Below are 17,550 nucleotides of genomic sequence, written 5' to 3'. Positions count from 1 at the left end.
TTATTTCATACATGCAGTGCCTTGTCGGGGTATTTGTTTTTTAACTACATATACTCATTGTGCGATGGAAAGCTATATTTTCCTATACCTCAGGTGAATATTTACACCATGCTTATTTGTATATACATTACACATACAAACTTGTTATAACAATGTTGTCTAATGCATATGTAGGATTGTTTTGAACTGAGGAAGCGATTTTTGGTGCATATTTTAAAGTATGAAGAAAATGAATCTCAAAACAATATCCCATACATTGAAGGAAGCATCATAGATCGCATCTATATATGGACTTTCATTGCTTCAAAAGATGGACCATCAAGACGTGCTTAGTCCTGGTTTTTAAAATATATTTCTATAACAATTATAATACAATTATTATGTGATCTTGAATTTTGTGTGGAGACATGTTTCTAGATCATATGTTACGCACGTTCTCATATTGTTTTATATAAGACACCGATAGATTGCTTGATAAAAAAACTCAAATATGTTTTACTATAGATTATGATACGTGCGTTGGATCACAAATATGTCATAATTTTGAAAATATAATTTGAGTGACATAATAACATTTTGTACCGTTTGAAAAAATCAGAAATTATTTTACTATGATACCATATGAACCCATTTTTTTGAGACGCGTTGCACGTGCATGCTTACTAGTGGACACATAAAGAAACAATGTGTCCCTAGTTAGCCTCTATTAGACTATTGTGACATCCTTGACTTTTTGCTATAGTAATGATTGTAATTAAGCGATAGTGATCTGGCGCTAATGATGCCACGTCATCGTTAATGATATCAAGGATCTCGTGTTGGTTGAAACCGCATCAAAGTTCGATGCTTTAAGATGAAGTCAAATGAGGAAAGAATTTGGTTGATGAAATGAAAATGTCAGGGGAGTTATAAAAATTCCCTAGCAAAGTATAAAAATGAATCGAGCACTTTTGGAATATTTGATAAGCCCAATATATTTAGAGGTGGAGCCTTAAACAAAATAAGTAAAGAGAAATATAGTAAATGTAAAAGAAAGAAATAAAAGAAAGAAGTAAAAGTATATAAAATAAATTATAAGAGATAGTAAATAAAATTAGGTACTAAAAAGACTTAGAAATAATAGAAAAAGAAAAACAAAACAAAAAAAGGAAAAAGAAACCCCCCACCCCCTGGCCCAACTCGGCCTAGAGGTCGAGCCGGCCAGGCCACGCCCCACCCCCCAAACCCTAGCGAGCTCTTCACCCCTCCCCTACCTCGCTCGGTTCCCCACCCCGCCGCCACCTTCTCCCTCTCGCTCGCCACTTTCCCACGACACCCAAGCCCCCCCTTGTGGCTCTCTCACCCTCTCTTTCCCAGGAGCCCCACCCCCACCGATTCCCTCTCCCTGCCCATGCACCAGCCCCCCACCTCACCCTCCCGTACCAGGAGCCCACCCCACAGAGCCGAGCCCCAGATCCCCACCTCACCCCACCAGATCTCCCTCTCCCTCCACCGGCCTCTTCCTCCCCACCCCGAGGCCTCCTCCTCCCCTCGTGCCTCCAGATCTCCCTCCCTACCCCGAGGCCTCCCTCCTCTCGGCCTCGCCTCACTCCCCACCGGCCATCCCGACCACCACCTCGGCTGGTTCCCCCCATCCCGGCGACCACCATCCCTCCGATGAGCCACCCCCGTCGACCGAGCCCCTCCCGTCGGCCTCCCCTACCTCACAAACCGGCCGAGGCCGGGCCCCATCTCGCCGGCCGGAGCTCCCCGTCGGGCTCCATCCCGGGGCCCCTCTCGGCACGACCTCGCCGGCACATCACCACCGTCATCACCGTCACCGCAACGTCCTTCTCCTCGCCGTCACCTCCGCCCCACGAGAACTCCGGCTTCACCGGGCCCTCTCGTCAACGTCGGTGAGCCCCTCCTCGGGCTCCTCCCACCATCTCGTTCCCCTCGCCGTCCCGGTTCCGTTCCGGCAAACGGGGCTCCGATCCGTCGACGTTTGACTCCGGTAGGAGGAGATGAAGTTGGCCCTCCTCTATGTTGAGTTAGCACAGAGAACTCTCTCTTGTCTCTTCTGTTAATAGAGAGAGTTGTGAGAGAGATGAGAGTTAGAAAGAAATAAAAAAAAATGATGTATTCCGTATGTATGTATGTATGTATGTATGTATGTATTTGATGCCCGTATTTATGTATGTATTTGCGTATATAGGTATTTGGAGGAATACGATATTTGTATGGTAATGTATGTGTGAATAAAAATATGTTTTTGGCCTAAAGCCACTTACCGGTGGGGCCAACGCACCCCGCTGTCTATGACAGGGAGGCCCCACACCCCTCTTAAAGAAAAGTAAAAATAAAAATAAAAATAAAAATAATGTTAATGTTTTTATTAAATAAATAAATAGGTATATTAGTTAAATTAATTAATTGGATAATTAGAATAATTAGAGTATGACACGTGGGTCCTCCATTAAATTAATCTGATTAATCAATATTTAATCTAAATTAAAACTTGTGACTATGACGTTCGGGACCCGCTAGTGAGTTGACCAGTCAACTGTTGATGTGAGCATCACATCATGCTGATGTCATAATAGCTTTTTATTAAATTATTTAAATCTGTTTTTCATTCCTAATTATTGAATAAAACTTTAAAAATTAATATTAAATGATCCGTAAGTCGGATCAAAATATTTTCAACATGAAAGTTGATTAGCAGAACGAGACGAACCCGGATACACGGTCCATTCGTCTGTCACGCGTCCCTAGCATAGCAAATATGGAACATTTCCCTCGTTTCCAGTATGACCGGTAGTAGCCCGAGACCCGGAAAATATCGTCAGATATTCTTCCGACCCGTCTATGACGGATGTTGCTGCGTTAGCTCATGTCTAGCCTGCATCTTACCATGTCATGCTTTGTGCTGCACCGTTGCTATTATTTATTGTTTCTTCCCCCTCTTCTTACCGGTAGACCCCGAGACTGACGTTGGTGCCGGGTACATCTACGACCCTGCCGATTAGTCCTTTGCCGCAGAGCAGCAAGGCAAGCAAACCCCCGTTGATCATTCCTATATCGCCTATGTCTTTCTTCCTACTGCTTGCATTAGTATTTTGCTACTGTTGTAGTTAGCTTCTATATCTGATGCATAGCCTCTTTTTGATGAACTGCTACTTTCAATCATGTATCTTTAATATGCTAGTATAGGTGGAGTAGTCATCCCCTCTGACCCCATAGTTCAGTTGTCCCGCTTGTATTCAAATCTCGACCCCTGCTCGACGAGCCAGACCCGACACAGCACATACACCCCCTTAGTTGTACAAAGCTACAGAGATACTATCGGGTACCGAGAGTGACACCTCGCTAAGTACTCCTGATGATATCTCTGTAGTATAGCTAGTCGGTCGTGGTTATCGAGGGTGATTCCTCTTTCACCATTCCCGATGATGCCTCTGTCGTAAAATCCCTCAAGTGTGGGACCTCCGAGGGTGATTCCTCTAAGCCCACCTTGATGGATACATCGTTCGGAATCCAATGAGGGTGATACCTCGGATTCCCCCCGATGTTATAACCACACAATTACTCGACTATGTTACTAGGATCATTGGTGATTAGTTGTAAGACGGGTGGATTCCCGTGAGACTGTGTTGATGGCCTAATTAAAATGTTAATTGATTTGGGTATTTGATCTGGGTTGGTCGGAGACCTTTCGCACTAACCGGCTACGCGGGAAGAATTATGGGTACTAGGCGTCGCGGTATCAGCCGAAGCTTTTCAAATGTCAGCAATCGTAGTGGCGCGCGCCCAAGTGATCCCGAGATGCATTGCGCTTGTGATTAAGGGATGCTAGGACTGACGTCGGCCGCCCTCGCATCATGCAGGAGCGCGGAGGGGAACTGGGCCCATGAACCCTTTGCTCTTAGGATTTAGACCGGCAGGCTGACCTCTCTGATTAGTCTTAGGTGGGCTGCGCCGTGTCGATATTCCGAGGCCGGGCAGGACCCAAAAAAGTATGTCCAGCCAGAGTGTTATCGAGCGTGACGGGACATGTGGTGCACCCCTGCAGGGATGAAAATTAACTATTCGAATAGCCGTGTCCACGATTACAGGACGATTTGGAGTTGTGCCCTGATCTTATAGAACTACAATTGTTACTTAGTTGGAATTAGTTGCCTCGGGATTGTTTCCTCGCAAGGAGTGGAGGGACGATCTCTGGGCGTGACCTGACTTTAATATTGCTGCAACAATATGACTATTAATTGTGTTACACCTTGTTCTACTCTCGTCTTTTGCTGCAAGACCCTGAAGATGCTAGTCTTTGATAGGACTAGGCCTTCTCTCTCTATGCTCGCATTGCTGCAGTCAGTCCACGTATAAACAACCCCCCTTCTTTGATACTGATGCATATTTAGAATAGTTCCAATGTAAGACTTGTGACTACTTTGGATGAGTACTCACCGCTGCTTTGCTCCCCCTTTTCCCCTTGATCCGTTTGGTGCGACCAGATGATGGAGCCCAGGAGATGGAGGTCCCCGCCAACGACGACTGCTACCCCGACGGTGCCTACTACTTCATGGAGGCCGCTGATGTTCAGGAGTAGTTAGGAGGTTCCCAGGCAGGAGGTCTCGCCTCGTTTGATCGTTGTATCTTTTGTGCTAGCCTTCTCTAAGGCACCCCATGTTTTTATGTCTGTACTCAGATATTGTTGCTTCCGCTGAATCGTGTGTTTATCGAGCTTACGTATTCTAGCCCTCGAGGCCCCTGGCTTGTAATATGAAGCTGATGTTATTTTATTTGTGTCTATAGTTCTGTTGTGATATCTTCCCGTGAGTCCTTGGGTTTGATCGTACGCATTTGCGTGTATGATTAGCGTACGATTAAACCGAGGGCGTCAAAACTATCTTGTTGAAAAAAGATGGTTAAGATATTCTAACCATATACATGAGTTGTCATTTGTTAAGGGGATCACATCATTAGAAGAATGATGTGAATGACAAGACCCAACCGTAAGTTTAGCATATGATTATGTCATTAAAAGTTTGATTGATATAGTTTTCATCATGCCAAGTATATATTCCTTAGACCAGGAGATCATGCAACTCCCTTACACCGGAGGAATACCTTGTGAGCTACCAAACATCACTTCATAAATGGGTGACCATATGTGCTATTCAGGTAGCCCGGAAGGTCCCTGTTTGGTTGACATGGATCGAGACTAGGATTTTTTTCACTCCGTATGATGGAGAGATATCTCTAGACCCTCTCGGTAATACAACACCACAAGAACCTTGCAAGCATATGACTAATGAGTTTAGTCACAGGATGTTGTATTAGGAAACGAGTAAAGAGACTTGTCGCGCAAGTAACTTATCGCTCGATAAAAGAAAATGCTTATCGGATTAACCGGATCCACAACATCGTGGTTTAAGCGAGAAAGATCCTCATGGAATATGTATGAACCAATATGAGCATCTAGGTCCCTCTATTGGTTATTGACCAGAGAGGTGTCTCGGTCATCTCTATATGATTCTCGAACACGTGGGGTCCGCAGGCTTAACGTTTGATGATGCTATAGTAGTATTGGGATATGGACGTTGTTGACTGATTGTTGTTTAGAGTCCCGAATGAGATCCCGGACGTCACGAGGTGCTCCGAAATGGTTTGGAGGTAAATATTTATATATGGGAAGTCATATTTGGGCTACCAAAAAAGTTTCGAGGTTTACCAGCAAAGTGTCAAGAGTGTTGAAAGGGTTCCACGGGGTCCACCGGGCCCCGAGGGGGGGCACATGGGCTGTAGAGGGAGGTGCACCAGCCCCTAGTGGGTTGGTCCTCCCCCAAGGGCAATGCGCCTAGGGTTGGTGGGGAAACCCTATGGGGGGCACCCGCTTGCCTTGAGGGACACTCCACCCCCTTAGGTGGTCACCCCCTCATTTGGAGGAGGGGGTAGCGCTGGCGGACCCTCCCCCTTGCCCCTATATATAGTGGGGTGAGGGAGGGCAGCCACACTCCGTTCCCGCGGTGCAACCCTCCCACTCCCATGTCTCCGTTTCCTCCTCGTTTCGTCGTTCCGGCAGCGCTCGGTGAAGCCATGTCGGCACTTCATCACCACCATTGCCGCCACACCATCATGCTGTCAGCAATCCCATCTACTTCTCTGTCCTCGCTTGCTGGATCAAGGAGGATGAGACATCATCGAGTAGCACATGTGCTGAACACGGAGGTGTCGTCCGTTCGGCGCTGGATCCGATTGGATCATGATTGAATTGTGACGAGTAAGACTACATCAACCGCGTAATATATGCTTCCTCTTAACGGTTGATACGTCTGAGTCGTATCTACTTTTCCGAACTCTTTTGCCCTTGTTTTCGACTCTAATTTGCATGATTTGAATGGAACTAACCCGGACTACTTAGTCCGTTTCATCTGGAAAAAAAATCAAGGAGAAGAGTTCATCGCATTTTATGATACGGATGCGCTGCCACCTCCTGTTCTTCATTTGGAGGGCAGACCTGGAGTCCGTTCTGGGCTCCGGAGAGGGGAGATCGTCGCCATCGTCATCATCAAGCTTCCTTCATCGCCAATTCCATGATGCTCTTCACCGTTCGTGAGTAATCTCATCGTAGGCTTGCTGGACGGTGATGGGTTGGATGAGATCTATCATGTAGTCGAGTTAGTTTTGACAGGGATTGATCCCTAGTATCCACTATGTTCTGAGATTGATGTTGCTACTACTTTGCCATGCTTAATGCTTGTCACTAGGGCCCTATTGCCATGATTTCAGATCTAAACCTATTATGTTGTCGCCAATATACGTGTGTTCTTGATCCTATCTTGCAACTTGTAGTCACCTACTATGTGTTATGACCCGGCAACCCCGGAGTGACAATAGCCGGAACCACTCCCGGAGATGACCATTGTCGTGGGTATAAGTCTGACAGTAGATGTGTAGGGTACGAAAGGATGGGCAGAGCCTTAGCTACGACGAGGTTGTATGAGCTCAGGCCCCTCTACGGTGGAGGTAAAAGCCCTACGTCTCAGTGCTCTTGGGAGCTTAATGTCGAGTGGAATATGGATTACAGTGAAATGCTAACCCCTGCACTAGTGGGGAAGGGCGGCTTATATAGAGTGCGCTGCCCTTCACAACGGTTCGGTGCACAGGGATGGAGTAGTGGCGAATAAATGCCTACATTACAGGTAACGTATGCCTTAAATGCTAATAATGGTACATGAAAACGTATGATCTTTGCCCTCTAGGGGGGTTATGATATACAGAGTGGAATCCAGTCGGTAAGTTTGATACGCTCCGAATGCTCGTCTCCGACTGGATGATGGAGGAATCATCACCGACTGGATGATGGGAAGTCCTTAATTCAGTCGGAACTGACTAAGGGCCTTGTCCCTTATGAAGGGTAGTCCTTGGGTAGGACCTATAGGGCAGGCCTATGACCCTACCGTGGGACTATAACCCCATCAACTATAGTATGAGGAGTTCATGTATTCACCAAGTGTTAATGCGTTGGTCCGGTTCTTTATTAAAAGGAGAACCTTAATATCCCGTAGTTTCCATTAGGATCCGCTGCCATGGGAGGGATGGACAATAGATGTCATGCAAGTTCTTTTCCCTAAGCATGTATGACTACATACAGAATACATGCCTACATTAGATTGACGAACTGGAGCTAGTTACTTATCTCTCCGTGATCTAACTGTTAGATGATGAATAGCATCCGGCATAATCATCCATCACCGATCCAATGCGTACGAGTTTTTCCTACTGGTCCTTGCTACATTACTTTGCCGCTACTGCTGTCACTGCTGCTACTGTTACTCTGTTGCTACTGTTGTTACTTTGCTGCTACTGTTGTCACTTTGCTGCTACTGGTTACTGTTGCTACTGTTGCTATCATACTACTTTGCTACTGATACTTTGTTGTAGACACTAAATCTTTCAGGTGTGGTTGAATTGACAACTCAACTATTAATACTTGAGAATATTCTTTCGCTTCCCCTTGAGTCGAATCAATAAATTTGGGTTGAATACTCTACCCTCAAAAACTGTTGCGACCCCCTATACTTGTGGGTTATCAAGACCTTTTTCTGGCGCTGTTGCCGGGGAAGCACAACTATATTCTCTGAGTCACTTGGGATTTATGTCTGCTGGTCACTATGAGGAATCCGATAGATCCAAGAACTAAAGTCTTGCCCTCCACTATGAGTCACTTGGGATTTATGGGTGCCATCTAGCTCTGCACTTGATTCACCTTCAGTTATGAGTAAGTTTGTGACACCACCTCCTGCTAGAAATCTAGATATGTCGCCTGTGCTTGATGATGCACTTCTGCTTCCCATGATGCTTATGATGATGCTATGCTTGATACTGCTTTGCCTCATGATGCTATGCTTGATACTGCTTTGCCACTAGGTGCATTCCTTGATGCACAAATTGCTAGAGTTGCTGCTAGATGTGATGATATTTCTGAAACTGCTGATACTATTGAAGTAGAACCTGCTATTTTGCCTGCTAGAACTAGCTCTCCTAGACATGAATTGCCTGATATGCCTGAGTGTTATGTTATGGAGGGAGAGATAGCTGAGGACTTTCTTGCTTGTAAGAATAGCTATGATGTTGAGAAATTACTGCTCGAGTGGAAAGAAAAATCTTTGAACGCTAGGATGAAATACGACCCGAAGTTTGCTACTTCGCCTATCTTTGTGAACGATAAGGATTATGAATTCTCTGTCGACCCTGAGTTAGTCACTCTGGTCGAATCTGATCCTTTTCACAGTTATGAGTCTGAAATGGTTGTAGACCATCTTACCAAACTGCACGATATAGCCACCCTATTAACTAGTGAGGAAAAGATCTGCCACTACTATATCCTCAAGCTGTTTCATTTCTCGCTAAAGAATGATGCTAAGACATGGTTCACTTCTCTTGCTCCTGGTTGTGTGCGTAGCCCCCAGGATATGGTCTACTACTTCTCTGAAAATATTTCCCTGTCCATAAGAAGCAAGTTGCCTTGTAGGGAATATACAACTTTGTTCAAGCTGAAGAAGAGAGTCTCCCACAAGCTTGGGGGAAGCTTGTCCAGCTATTGAATGCTTTGCCTGATCACCCTCTTGAGAAGAATAAAATACTTGATATCTTCTATAATGGACTCACCGATGCTTCTAGAGACCACCTAGATAGTTGTGCTGGTTGTGTTTTTAGGGAACGAACCGTAGAACAAGCTGAGATCCTATTGAATAACATCCTGTGCAATGAGAATGCTTGGACTATTCCCGAACACCTCCTAAGCCAACTCCTAAGAAAAGAGGTATTCTATTCCTCAGTCCTGAAGATATGCAAGAAGCTAAGAAATCTATGCGAGAGAAAGGCATTAAATCTGAAGATGTCAAAAATCTACCACCTATCGAAGAGATCCATGGTCTTGATAACCCGATACAGGTAGTAGAAGTAAATTCTCTGCGTAGGTTTGATGAGAGTAATATTACTTTTGATAAACCTGCTAGACTATGCCTGGATAAATTTGTAAACTTTGTTGCCAAACAACAGAGTTTCAATGATTTTGTTAGCAGACAATTGGAACATAATGCTCGTATGCTTAGTCATTTAAGTGCTTGTGTGGACAGAAATGTCCATGATCGTAAGCTCCTGAGTAAACATGCCTCTATGGTTACTACTCAAGTAGAACAAGTACTTAAGGCTCAAAATAACTTGCTCAATGAGTTGAATCTCAATTTTGTGAGAGTCGTTACTAGAGGCGGTAGAATGACCTAGGAAACTTTGTATCCTGAGGGTCATCCTAAGAGAATTGAACAAGATTCTCAAGGAGTTAGCACTAATGCACATAGTCATCCTAGAAAGAAGAAGAAAGACGACAGGGATTTGCACGCTAGCAACACTGATGCTGTTACCCCTGAGAGTCCAAACGATGCCTCTGTTTCTGATGCCGAAACACAATCTGGTGATGAACATGAGCCTAATGATAATATCGATAGTGATGTTCATGAAGATGCTCAACCTAGCAATGATAAGGAAGTGGAGATTGAACCTGTTGATCTTGATAACCCACAGCCTAAGAATAGAAGATACGATAAGAATGACTTTGCTGCTAGGAAGCATGGTAAAGAAAGCGAACCATGGGTTTAGAAACCCATGCCCTTTCCTCCCAAACCATCCAAGAAAAAGGATGATGAGGATTTTGAGCAATTTTTTGAAATGATTAGACCTGTCTTTCTGCAAATGCGTTTGACAGATATGCTAAAAATGTCTCCATATGCTAAATACATGAAGGATATTGTGACTAATAAGAGGAGGATACCTGAGGTTGAGATTTCCACCATGCTTGCTAATTACACCTTCAAGGTGGAACTCCCAAGAAACTAGGTGATTCCGGAGTGCGCACTATACCTTGCTCCATTAAAGGCAACTACGTTAGAACTGCTTTATGCGACCTTGGAGCCGGTGTTAGTGTTATGCCTCTCTCTCTTTATCGTAGACTTGAATTGGATAAGTTGACACCCACTGAAATCTCTCTGCAAATGGCTGACAAATCAACTACTTTCCCTATCGGCATTTGCGAGGATGTGCCTGTTGTGGTTGCTAATGTCACTATCTTAACAGACTTTGTTATCGGTGATATTCCCGAGGATGATGCCATGGCGGTCATCCTCGGAAGACCCTTTTAAAACACTGCAGGGGCTGTTATAGATTGCAACAAAGGCAATGTCACTTTCCATGTCAACGGTAATGAGCATACGGTGCACTTTTCGAAGAAATAATATCGAGTACATTGCATCAATGCTATCGAGAAAACTTCATTGATTCTTATTGGGAGCTTTGAATGCCCTATACCTCCTGTTAAGCTGAAGTATGATTTGCTTGTTGGGGAGATACACATCCCCATTGAGATGACCTAGTGACTATTCGAAAATTCTCCGTCTTCTTTTGCGATTCGAAAAGGTTTGTCAAGGAGACTTGATCAACCTCATTGACGGGTTTCTTTCGATGACCATGAGATGGATGAATCGAGGAGTCACAAACCTCTGTTCCAAGCTTTCACCTTTGGTTGCTTAGAAGAAAAATGATAGGTTTAGTTTAGTTTTCCCTGTTTTCTATTTTAGCGTCCCGTAGAAAAGTACCCCAAAAATAAAAGTTCTCTGAACGCTGTGAAAATCAAGTATGATTTTTTCTGGAATTTTTGAAAAATACTGAGACGAAGAGCTAGTCTCGGGGCTGCACCAGTGGGCCACAAGCCCTAGAGGCGCGGGCACCCCCCCTGGCTGCGCCTACTAGGCTTATGGGGCCCACGTGCACCCCCTCCACTCATTCTAGCTCCCATCTGGTTCTCCTACCTCCAGAAAAAATCGTTTCGCAGCTCAAACCCGTGTTCTTGCTCTTCTTGCTGGGATTTTCGATCTCCTTGCTCAAACCACCATTCTCCGAACTGTTTTGGGGAAATTATTCCTTGGTAAGTGACTCCTCCATTGGTCCAATTAGTTTTTGCTCTAGTGCCTTATACTTCGCGTATTTTTGCTGCCTTGGTGACCATGTTCTTGAGCTTTGCATGCTAATTTGAGCTGGTCCCAAGTAGTTTTGATGCGTAATATGGCTTCTAGGCACTTGTCAGAGTAGTTGCTATGAGTTTCGTCGAGCCTTGTTCACTTTTCCTTAGAATCACTAAAATTTCAGAAATTTTCAGAGATAGAAAAGGGAAAAGATGAGGAGGTTCTTAAGAGGCTCTTCAAACCGTGACCCCAAGGATGATGGAAGTGAGAAGAAGCCCAAGTATCCGGTCCCTCGAGTTGCAGAAGTTCGAGCGTGCGAGTGGCCAAGCGATGTGTTCTTACGCACCACCCGACTTTATGAGGACTTTTACTACTTGGTGGAGAACGCAGGCCTTACCGCCTTCGTTGAAGATAAGTGTCCGCAATACCTCCTTCTCACTAATATCTTCGTACAAAGCTTTAACTTCTATCCGAGGAAGAATCCTCGTATGGTTGAGTTCAAACTTTATGATATCCCCCAGCGCATGTCACTCCAGGATTTTTTGCAATGTTTGCAAATTACCTTCCGTTGGGGATATTCATGAACCTTGTCCACGGGACTTGGAAGCTTTCATCGATACTATTGTTGTAGGAGAGGAGAGAGGAGTGTCTTGTGCTAGAGCTGCTAGCAGTCATTTTCCCGTGCTTTGGTACTTCTCATTATTTGTGGGAACATCTTTGATTGGTCGTGGGAAAGCTGGGTCACTTAGTTCCCCAGATCTTGCGGTATTGCGCGAATCCCTTTATAATGATAAAACTTATAGCTTGGGTGCTATAGTAGCTCAACAGTTGAACACGAACCGTTCTAAAGGGGTTGTCTATGGAGGTATCTATGCTACTCGTCTTGCTAGACATTTTGAGATACCTATTAGACTGGACGAGGAAGAAGAGATTCTTCTTCCCGAGAGATATCTAGATTATTATAGCATGGTTCTCCATGACTTTCTTGATAGAGATATAAACTGAAGGATGATTTATAACCTAGTATTTAGTCAGGGTACTCGTGAGACTATTACTTTGCCTGCTCCTTCTTTGTTCAATCTTCATGCGGGCAGGTACATTATTATGCCCTCGGACATCTACGCATATTGGGGCTTAGCCCAACCACAGGTGCCCGTGCCCGAGCCACCAGTCGAGTACCAGACGCTAGTTTATCAGTGGGAGCCAGAGGAGCTCACACAGCAGTGGCATCCTCAGTCCACTCCGGAGTACCCCGGAGCTGGTTATTTCGCTCCTTGGGAGTAGACCAACTTAGGGCAAAAGCCTAAGCTTGGGGGAGTACATGTTTCTCACCGACTTTACATTCTTTCTTTGGCTTTCACTTTGTTGGTCGGTGTTCACACTTTGCCACTGTATCATCCATGCTAGTTTGTTTCTTTTTCTCGTTTTCTTTTCGTGTGTCTTTCCAGTTTGAGAAAACCCAAAAAGATTTTCTTGTTCTTCTTTTGCTTTTTGGGAGCTTTCCCATGTAAATAGGTTTCTTTTTCTTTGGGTCAAGGTAGAAGACCATGGTTACAATGTTTAGTGGCTCTCGCATGCATATCTGTTTATCTGTCAAAGAGCCATATGACTTTGTCTTCTCCTTTGTGTTTGCTTGCAGATTCTAGCGTAGTCCAATGCACGAGCACTCTTATTATTTTTCACATCATTCGGTCGTGCAAGTGAAAGGCAATAATGATGATAGATGATGAAGTGACTGAGCCTGGAAAAGCTGGTATGAACTCGATCTATTTCGTTTTTGTAAATATGACTAGCTCATCGTTCCTGATTCAGCTTTCTTGTGAGAGAAACATGTTTGCAATGACAACTTAGAGATCATAGTTTCTGATGCCGTGCTTAATTAGCTAGGAGCTTATAATGGTTTGTCTTGAATGCCAACATGAATTTTGAGATGACTATGATGTAGTATGATAGGATGGTATCCTCCTTTGAAGGATTCAAGTGGCTTGACTTGGCGCATGTTCATGCATGTAGTTGAAACAAAATCAGCATAGCCTCCATGATATTCATGTTCATGGTGATTCATGTCCTACTCATGCTTGCACTCAATGTTAGTTAAACTCAATGCACTTTGATGACTGTTGTCGCTCTCTAGTTAGTCGCTTCCTAGTCTTTTGCTAGCCTTCACTTGTATTAGGCGGGAATACTGCTTGTGCATCCACTTCCATAAACCCAAAGTTGTTCCATATGAGTCCACCACACCTACCTATATGCGGTATCTACCTGCCGTTCCAAGTAAATTTGCATGTGCCACTCTCTAAACCTTCAAGAAATAATCTTTTTGGCATGCCTGTACCGCTCATGTGGTGACAGGGGGCTATCAGTATCTTCCATGCTAGGCGTGTTATCCTCGATATGTGTTTATTCACTATCATTCACGAGAAAGGGGCCGGTAATTGGAATTCCCAGTTCCATGCTCAAATCGAAATGATAATTGCAAACAAAACTCCCCCTGGATTGATGTTGGTATGGATGGCACCCGAGTATTCGGCTAGTCGTGGAGTGTGATTGATTGGTGGGGGGGATTCAAAACTTTACTTTTCTGTTTGGGAACCGCCTATAGCATGTGTAGCGTGGAAGATGGTGAAAACTCTTGGTCATTGCATTGACATTGAAAGCATGCCACCCAAAATTATTATCTGTGTTTTCAAAGCTTGAGCTCTGGCACCTCTGCAAATCAATGCTTCCCTCTGCGAAGGGCCTGTCTATTTATGTTTCTGTTGAGTCATCCTCCTCTTATAGAAGCACCAATTAGGGAGCACCTCTGTCATTTTTGTGCTTTGCTTTTAACTGTTTTGAGTATGGCTGTGACTGGATCTTTTTTGCCATGAATTACAATGTTTAGCCAGCCCTTAGTCTTTGAAGGTGCTCTGCATTTATGTTTTGCGGTCTCAGGAAGAGCTAGCAAGATACCATGTGTTCATACTGCTTCATGATTGTTTTGATTGAAGTGTTGACATTTGAGACTTATTATTGTGTGCTCGCTAGTTGATTATGCCATTGACATGAGTTTACCGTGAGACCTAGATGTCATTTGCTTATGTGGTTAGCTTGTGATCTTGCTGAAATTCTGGATATGAGTTAGACATAGTTGCAACAACAAGATCAAACAGAGTTCGTAACAGTTTTTCTTTTGTCTCTTTCAGTTTGTCAACTGAATTGCTTGAGGACAAGCAAGGCTTTAAGCTTGGGGGAGTTGATACGTCTCCGTCGTATCTACTTTTCCAAACTCTTTTGCCCTTCTTTTGGACTCTAATTTGCATGATTTGAATGGAACTAACCTGGACTAACGCTGTTTTCACCAGAATTGCCATGGTGTTGTTTTTGCGCAGAAATAAAAGTTCTCGGAATGACTTCAAAATTTACGGAGAATTTTTCTGGAATTTATGAAAAATATTGGTGCAAGAATTAGCGGAGGAAGTGGAGCTGTGAGCCCACAAGCCCACCAGGCGCCCCCCTGGCCGCGCTTGGCAGGCTTGTGGGGCCCACAATGCTCCACCGCCTCCAAATCCAGCTCTATTTAGTCCGTTTCGTCCAGAAAAAAATCAAGGAGAAGAGTTCATCGCGTTTTACGATACGGAGGCGCCGCCACCTCCTGTTCTTATTCTGGAGGGCAGACCTGGAGCCCGTTTTGGGCCCCGGAGAGGGGAGATCGTCGCCATCGTCATCATCAACCTTCCTTCATCGCCAATTCCATGATGCTCTTCACCGTTCGTGAGTAATCTCATCGTAGGCTTGCTGGACGGTGATGGGTTGGATGAGATCTATCATGTAATCGAGTTAGTTTTGACGGGGATTGATCCCTAGTATCCACTATGTTCTGAGATTGATGTTGCTATTTCTTTGCCATGCTTAATGCTTGTCACTAGGGCCCGAGCGCCATGATTTTAGATATGAACCTATTATGTTGTCGCCAATATATGTGTGTTCTTGATCCTATCTTGTGTTGGGGAACGTCGCATGGGAAACAAAAAAATTCCTACGTGCACGAAGACCTATCATGGTGATGTCCATCTACGAGAGGGGATGAGTGATCTACATACCCTTGTAGACCGTACAGCAGAAGCGTTAGTGAACGCGGTTGATGTAGTGGAACGTCCTCACGTCCCTCGATCCACCCCGCGAACAATCCCGCAATCAGTCCCACGATCTAGTACCGAACGGACGGCACCTCCGCGTTCAGCACACGTACAACTCGGCGATGATCTCGGCCTTCTTGAACCAGCAAGAGAGACGGAGAGGTAGAAGAGTTCTCCGGCAGCGTGACGGCGCTCCGGAGGTTGGTGATGACCTTGTCTCAGCAGGGCTCCGCCCGAGCTCCGCAAAAACGCGATCTAGAGGAAAAACCGTGGAGGTATGTGGTCGGGCTGCCGTGGAAAAGTCGTCTCTAATCAGCCCTAAAACCTCCGTATATATAGGTGGGAGAGAGGGGACCTTGCCTTGGGGCTCAAGGAGCCCCAAGGGGGTCGGCCGAGTCCAAGGGGGAAGGTCTCCCCCCCAAACCGAGTTGGACTTGGTTTGGTGGGTGGGAGTCCTTCCTTCCCTTCCCACCTCCTCTTTTTTTTTTCTTTCTCTTTGATTTTTATTCCAATGCGCATAGGGCCCCTTTTGGGCTGTCCCACCAGCCCACTAAGGGCTGGTGTGCCACCCTCAAGGCCTATGGGCTTCCCCGGGGTGGGTTGCCCCCCCCCCCCCCGTGAACTCCCGGAACCCATTTGTCATTCCCGGTACACTCCCGGTAACTCCGAAAACCTTCCGGTAATCAAATGAGGTCATCCTATATATCAATCTTCGTTTCCGGACCATTCCGAAAACCCTCGTGACATCCGTGATCTCATCCGGGACTCCGACCAACATTCGGTAACCAACCATATAACTCAAATACGCATAAAACAACGTCGAACCTTAAGTGTGCAGACCATGCGGGTTCGAGAACTATGTAGACATGACCCGAGAGACTCCTCGGTCAATATCCAATAGCGGGACCTGGATGCCCATATTGGATCCTACATATTCTACGAAGATCTTATCGTTTGAACCTCAGTGCCAAGGATTCATATAATCCCGTATGTCATTCCCTTTGTCCTTCGGTATGTTACTTGCCCGAGATTCAATCGTCAGTATCCACATACCTATTTCAATCTCGTTTACCGGCATGTCTCTTTACTCGTTCCGTAATACAAGATCCCGCAACTTACACTAAGTTACATTGCTTGCAAGGCTTGTGTGTGATGTTGTATTACTGAGTGGGCCCCGAGATACCTCTCCGTCACACGGAGTGACAAATCCCAGTCTTGATCCATACTAACTCAACTAACACCTTCGGAGATACCTGTAGAGCATCTTTATAGTCACCCAGTTACGTTGCGACGTTTGATACACACAAAGTATTCCTCCGGTGTCAGTGAGTTATATGATCTCATGGTCATAGGAACAAATACTTGACACGCAGAAAACAGTAGCAACAAAATGACACGATCAACATGCTACGTCTATTAGTTTGGGTCTAGTCCATCACGTGATTCTCCTAATGACGTGATCCAGTTATCAAGTAACAACACCTTGTTCATAATCAGAAGACACTGACTATCTTTGATCAACTGGCTAGCCAACTAGAGGCTTGCTAGGGACAATGTTTTGTCTATGTATCCACACATGTAAATGAGTCTTCATTCAATACAATTATAGCATGGACAATAAACGATTATCTTGATAGAGGAATTATAATAATAACTATATTTATTATTGCCTCTAGGGCATAATTCCAACATTCTCCCACTTGCACTAGAGTCAATAATCTAGCCCTCACATCATCATGCGAATTACATTGTAATAAATCTAACACCCATACAGTTCTGGTGTTGATCATGCTTTGGCCGTGGAAGAGGTTTAGTCAGCGGGTCTGCTACATTCAGATCCGTGTGCACTTTGCATATATTTACGTCCTCTCCTTCGACGTAGTCGTGGATGAGGTTGAAGCGTTGTTTGATGTGTCTGGACTTCTTGTGAAACC

This window comes from Hordeum vulgare, chromosome 6H (genome assembly GCF_904849725.1).
Source record: "Hordeum vulgare subsp. vulgare chromosome 6H, MorexV3_pseudomolecules_assembly, whole genome shotgun sequence".
NCBI lineage: Eukaryota > Viridiplantae > Streptophyta > Magnoliopsida > Poales > Poaceae > Hordeum > Hordeum vulgare.
This window is presented reverse-complemented; position numbering follows the sequence as displayed.